At 41.5% G+C, this 7,246-nt stretch overlaps 1 pseudogene; it reads right to left on the reverse strand.

The window, feature by feature from the left end:
• Positions 1-1,329: 1,329 nt before the first annotated feature.
• LOC101661107 lies at positions 1,330-2,133 on the reverse strand (annotated as a pseudogene).
• Between the last annotated feature and the right edge of the window lie 5,113 nt (positions 2,134-7,246).

Here is a 7,246-nt window from a genome sequence, read left to right on the forward strand (position 1 = left end):
TGGCCTTTCTTCTTCCAATACAGATTGTTTTGTTATTTTAACAGTCCATGATACTTTCAATAGTTTTCTCCGGCAACACAATTTAAATGCATTCATTCTTCTGTGGTCTTCCTTGTTCAGTGTCCAACTTTCACATGCATACAATGCAATGGATTCCGCTCCCAGAAATCATCTCCTCTTCAGACACATTTTGACTGCTCTGGGACCAGAAGGGCCATCTTCAGGCTCTAGTTCTGAGAACATTCTGCTTCCTTTGTTTAGGCTTTCAATATTTGACAGTGCTTTGAAGCTGTGCATAACATGTTCAGCAGCTTCTTCCTCTAAAGCGGGCAGCCAACTCTTTCTTTGTTATCTGTTCTTAGTCTGGAAGCTCTGATGAAACCTGTTCTACTAGGTTAGAGCTGTTCTGCTATGGATACTGTGGTACTTGGTATGGATACTGTGATACTAGGTATGGATACTGTGGTACTAGGTATGGAGACTAGGTGCTAGGAATGGATACAAGGTGCTAGGTCTGGATACTGTGGTACTAGGTATGGATACTGTGGTACTAGGTATGGATACTAGGTACTAGGAATGGATACTAGGTACTAGGTATGGCTTTATATAATCCAGATAAGCACTAAAAAAATTTTTTTGTCAAGAAAAGTTTTAATTTAGGAAGATTAATTTATATCTCTTCATGATTATTTATATTTTTGCTTCCTTTTCCTAATCTTCCTTTTGACACTGATTATTTTCACACTATTATTTGGCATTTTATCTATTCAATGTTTCAGGTTAAAATATTTTACTCTGAAGTTTTCAAGTAGCTGTTGTTTTTTTAATCATGGTTTCAAGGTATTCTTAAGGAACTTTGGAATAGAAGATATAAAATTGTTTTGGGAAATTAGACTTCAAAATAAGCTTGTTGTGATTGTTGACTATTGCCATTAGATTCATTCTGACTCATGGTGACCTTACATGTGCAAAAGAGAACTACTGTTTAAGGTTTTCAAGGCTGTAACTCATTGAATGTTGATTTCCAAGTCTCAAAAGTGAACATGCAATACTTCCAAAAAGAGACTTCTTTTTTTTTAACGCACACATACACACACACACACACACACACACAAATTTTAATGGTTTTTTAAACAAAAAAGCCAAATGTGTTACTTTAGAAAAACGAATTCAATGCACTTTTAGCAATATTTTCACCATAAACTCTGATTGTGTAATCCACACATAAGTAGTAGGTGCCTTCTATGGTGATATGGCTTCTCTGCATTCGAAAAATATTAGGGCAGGTGAAGAAAAGACAGATTTGTTGCACAAAGGAACATTTACTCATTAGATCCCACCAATCAATCTCTTCTGTGCCCGTTTCCTGGGCAGCCTTCTTGTTGAAGCTTTATGGATCAGATTCAAAGTTTCCTGATGAATCCAACTCCTATCCACATCGTTCTAATTTGATGTACCCATCTCTACTTTCTGTATTGGTCTCTTGTGTTTTCTGGATTCTGGGAGTTGATGAAGGCCAATAAAAAGCAGTAGCCCAAGACCAGTGAGGAACATATACATAGATTGTCTCTCCATCTAACCCACTCTCTCTTTCAATCATTGTAACCATTTGAGTGAAGATGGCTTCTTGGAATACAATGCCCTTCAAATGTTTGTAGTTGAGGTTGATGACTAGATCAAAGGGCCGCCCACCAATGGGCTCTGCAGGAATGAAGGAGTTCAGAGGAATGGCTGTGAAATTCTGGATATAAACCTGGTAGTCATGAGGATAATGGAAAGAAGCATCGAGTGATTCAATAACAAAGTCTTCTGAAGCCTGGTTTGTAAAGCCAACCAGGAACTTCATAGTATTATTTGCTGGAAAATCTTCTCCTTTTACAGACAGGATAGTTGTATCTGCACATGGTAAAGATTCAGGTTCACCAGACAAGTCTACGTCTTTGTCATCTGCCAGATTTGTGGGTTCACCTTCTTTCACCTCAGGTTCATCATCTTCATCTTCACTTATTGAATCTTCCATGGTTTCTTATTATCTCTAAGATCCTGAGCCAATGCTCCAGGGCCCCTTTTAAAGACAAGGGTGGCAGGGAAAGTGAGCAGGATCAGCAAAAGCAGGTGGGGGAGGGGTCTCATGTTGCGGCCAGCCAGTGTCTGGTTGCCAACCGCAAGTGCTCTTGGGCTCCAGCGATAATGGCTTTACTCTTCATCCGGGCCCTGGCAGGAGGGGCGGGTCCTCATGGAGGATCCAAGCGTGGTGGGTGCCCTGCCCCTGGCCCTCCCCTGGCTCTGGGGAGGCAGGAACCCAAAAACAGACTTCTACATATATAAATATATTTGTATGTGATGATGGGGAAATAGATCTATGTGCATATATTTATAGGTTTAGTATTAAGGTAGCGAATGGACATTGGGCCTCTACTCAAGTGCTCCCTCAACACAAGAACACTTTGTTCTATTAAACTGGCATTCCATGATGCCCAGCTTCCTGACAGGATTGCTGAAGACAAAGTGGGTGCATAAACAAATGTGGAAGAAAGCTGATGGTGCCTGGCTATCAAAAGATATAGCATCTGGGGTATTAAAGACTTGAAGATAAAAAAGCAGCCATCTAGCTGAGAAGCAACAAAGCCAGCATGGAAAAAGCACACACACCTGTGTGATCATGAGGTGTCAAGGGGATCAGATATCAGGCATCAAAGAACAAAAAATCATATCATTGTGAATGAGGGGGAGTGTGGAGTGGAGACCTAAGGCCCATCTGTGGTCAACTGGACATTCCCTTACAGAAGGGTTGCAGGGAGGAGAGGAGCTAGTCAGAATGCAATATAGCACCGAAGAAACATACAAATTTCCTGTAGGTCTTTAATGCTTCTCCCCACCCCCACCCCCCACTATCATGATCCCAAGTCTACCTTACAAATCTGGCCAGACCAGAGGATGTACACTGGTACAGATAAGAGCTGGAAACACAAGGAATCCAGGACATATAAACCCCTCAGGACCAATAATGAGAGTAATGATACCAGGAAAGGAAGGAGAAGGGGTGGAGGGGAAAAGGGGAAAAGATCACAATGATCTATCTACATATAAGTCCCTCCCTGGGGGATGGACAACAGAAAAGTGGGTAAAGGGATACATCAGATAGTGTAACACATGAAAAAAAAAGATAAATTATCAAGGGTTCGTGAGAGAGGGAGGATGGGGTGGGAGGGAAAATGAGGAACTGATACCAAGGGCTCATGCCAAAAGAAAATGTTTTGAGGATGATGATGGCAACAAATTTACAAATGTGCAACTGAGAGGCAAAAAAGCCCACATGGAAAAAGCACACCAGCCTGTGTGATCACAAGGTGTTGAAGGGATGAGGTATCAGGCATCAAAGAACAAAAATGCATATCATTGTGAATGTGGGGGAGTGTGGAGTGGGGACCCAAAGCCCATCTGTAGGCAACTGGACATCCCCTTACGGAAGAGTCATGGGGAGGAGATGAGCCAGTCAGGGTGCAGTATAGCAATGATGAAACATACAACTTTTCTCTAGTTCCTAAATGCTTCCTCTCCTCCACTATCATAGTCTCAATTCTACCTTAAAAATCTGGCTATACCAGAGGATGTACACTGATACAGATAGGAACTGGAAACAGGGAATCCAGGATGGATGATCCCTTCAGGACCAGTGGTGAGAGTGGTGAGACCGGGAGGGTGGAGAGAGGGTGGGCTAGAGAAGGGGAAATGATTACAAGGATCTACATATAACCTCCTCCCTGGGGGACAGACAACAGAAAAGTGGGTGAAGGGAGAGGTCAGACAGTGTAAGATATGACAAAATAATAATTTATAATTTATCAAGGGTTCAAGAGGGAGGGGGGAAATTGAGGAGCTGATGCCAGGGGCTTAAGTGGAGAGTACATATTTTGAGAATGATGAAGGTAACATATGTACAGATGTGCTTTATACAATCAGTGCATGTACAGATTGTGATAAGAGTTGTACAAGCCCCTAATCAAATGATTTTAAAAAACCAAAACCCCCAAATAAACAGACTTCTATGTCAGTCATACTTTACTAATTTGATTGGATGGTATTGTGTTTTACACTTCATGCCTCCTTACCATACCACTTCTTCACCTCCAACCGACCTTTATTCCCTTCTATGTCACTAGAGCAACTCTTGATGAAGTTACCAATAGCCTGGGTGTTGTCAAATCTCAGACCTTTTCATGCCAAACTCCTCAGAATTCTTTTAATATAATTAACATTGTTGCTTCTATGAAATAGTTTCTTCTTTTGATTTCAAGGACACCCTGTGCTGACATTTTCTTCTCATACTTCATTGGCAGCTCTTTCTCAGCCTTCTTTGTATTTGAGCCAATATCGCCTACCAATCCTAGGAGTCAACAGAACCTACCCTCTGACCTGCCAACCTTGGATACACCCACCTCTCCATCTACCAACCATGGCTTCCTGCTTTTTCTTTCTGTTTCCAGATTCATCAGGTGCAACAGCGACTTGAATCAGGCAAAACTTTCAACCTACCAATCAAACCATGGACTTGAATGCAAGTTTTATGAATTGAGACTGGATGTATCTGCTTGTAGATCTATGTGAGCCATTTTATTAATAGAAATTTATTTCTTGTTATTTATAAGTGTCCTTGGTTTTGCTTCTGTAGAGAACCCAGCCTAACACACTTCGTTAATGCAAGTCTACCGTGGAGAGGTGGCTTCCTTTGCAGTGTGCTGGAAATCAGCTATCTGACCTTATAAAGGAGACATCAAACCTACTGCCACTGATTCAATTCTAACTTGTAACAACCCTGTATAGCAGCGGTTCTCAACCTGTGGGTCATGACCCTTTAGGTGTCATATGACCCTTGCACAGGGGTCACCTAAGACAATCAGAAAACACATATTTCTGATGGTCTTAGGAACCAAGGCACTGCTCCCGTATCCGTCTCCAGGTGGGTCGCTGACATGCAGTACGCCCACAGATGAGTACCCATTGTGAAGACTGTTACCCATGCTACACCATGCTTCAAGAGAAAATTTCATTGATTTGCCATTGGAAATAAATAGTTCACAATATATAATTACATATGATTTTTGCGATTCATCCCTATGCTTTCATTATGTTCAATGAAAATACATCGTGCCTATCAGATATTTTACATGACAATTCATAACAGTAGCAAAATGACAGTGATGAAGTAATGACGAAAGTAATTTTATGGTTGGGGGTCAGCACCACATGAGGAACTGTATGAAAGTGTCTCAGCATCAGAAGGGTTGAGAACCACTGCTATGAAGGCTTTCTGAACTTATCAATCCTTTTAGGAGAAGACAGCCTCGTGATTCTCCCACGGAATGGCTAGTGGCTTCCAAGCACCGACCTTGTGCTTAGCAGCCCATTGACGAACCACAGAGCCACCCGGGCCCCATAATGAGGACCACAAGTCGTGAATGTACCAAAGTGATGATGGGCAGCTTGCAAGAAGGCCACCTTATGCTGGTAACCTGCCCTTCATTGCTGGTATCCCCTTCTGTGTTTGTAGATGTTTTCATGCAAAACTTCCTCAGTCACTCTCTCACAGAATAGGGAAGGAATGGAGAGACATGGAATGACTTTCTTAGCTCATGCATGCAGGCAGGATGCGAGTTGTAGCTTAGTGGGAGTGAACATAATCTCAGAATGAAAATGCTCGAGTGTGAATCCTTGCTCCCCATTCCGTAGCCATGCAATTCAGAATGCAATATTTACTCTCTCTATGGATTGATTTCATCATCATTGATTTCAGATGAGGAAATAGAAGGAAGAAGAGGGCTTACTTCAGAGAGCTGCTTTCTTCTTCATGGTAAGTGCTCAACAACTATCAATGATATTGTTATCATGGCTAGTCTCTAATTTTGCCTAAACTTTCAAAAAGCAAATCAATCACTGTACTTTTTCGTACAATTGCCTATGATGGGAAAGTAGAGACTTTTTTGAGTTCTGTTTTCATCACAGACTTTGGTTGCTTTATTTAAGAAAACAGTTTGGTGGGTGGAAGGAATGCTTGCCACCATATAGGTTCACGCAGGTAGGGGCTAGCCAAAGAAAAGATGATGAGATGTCCTCACATATCAAATGATGGGACAATAACTAAATGTAAGTCCTAATTTTGCAACCACAGTGTGACTGATGCTTCCACCAAGGCCTGACATGATCTGTCCCACCTGTGGACTCAAGCCCCAAACACTGTAGTTAATGAGAGAGCCACCATAGCAATGAGGATCACCTGGCTTCATGGTGGGGTCCATGGGCAAACCCAAGGCAATACCAGGGAACAGGAAACAGCAGAAAGACATTTTTGAAAAAGGAAACATTTCAATGAATAATACCTTTTCTTCTTTCTGTTGAATACTAACTTTGTTGGAGAACAACAACAAAAAACAAAAAGTATAAAAAATTCACCTTTATTGTCCCCTTACCACCCTGGTGGTTATAGGTTAACTGCAAGGTCAGCAGTTTGAAACCACCAGCTGCTCCGAAGCATAGAGAATTTGTCTGTACATACTCTTTTCCAGGTTCTTAGTTTCCCACAGTACATCGAAGACTTTGGCCGAAAACAAGGCACCAGAAATTGATGGAATACAAACTGAGAGGTTTCAACAAACAGAGACAATGCTGGAAATGCCCACATACCTATGCCAAGAAATTTGAAAGACAGCAAGCTGGCCAACTGTCTGGAAGATTCATAGTTGTGTCCATTCCGAAGATAGTTTATGCCTCAAAATGTGGAAACTATCAACCCCCATCATTATCATCATAAGTAAATGTTGCTGAAGTTAATTCAAGTACATTGACAGGTAATTGCCAGAAATTCAAGCCAGAGACAGAGAGACATGAACAAGTGATATCATTAGTGATGTCAGATGGATCTTGGCTAAAAGCAGAGAACACCAGAGATGTCTACTACCTCTTATCAATTATGCAAATGCATTCTGCTTTGTAAACAATAACAAGTTATGGATAACACTGTGAAGAATGAGAATTGCAGAGCACTTAACTGTGGTCGCGTAGAACTTGTGTCTAGAAAAGGAGGAGGCAGTCATTTGAACAGACCAAGGGGCCAGTGTGCTGCTTTCATTCAGGAAAGTTATGGGTTAAGGGTGTCTCCTGTCACCGAAAGTACTCAATCGTAATACTGAGGAAATAATTAGAGATATGAGACTGAATGAAGAACAACAATGGCACCAGGATCGAAGGA

Source organism: Echinops telfairi, unplaced genomic scaffold (genome assembly GCF_000313985.2).
Source record: "Echinops telfairi isolate 266 unplaced genomic scaffold, ASM31398v2 ScPeMD7_4225;HRSCAF=4972, whole genome shotgun sequence".
NCBI classification, from domain to species: domain Eukaryota; kingdom Metazoa; phylum Chordata; class Mammalia; order Afrosoricida; family Tenrecidae; genus Echinops; species Echinops telfairi.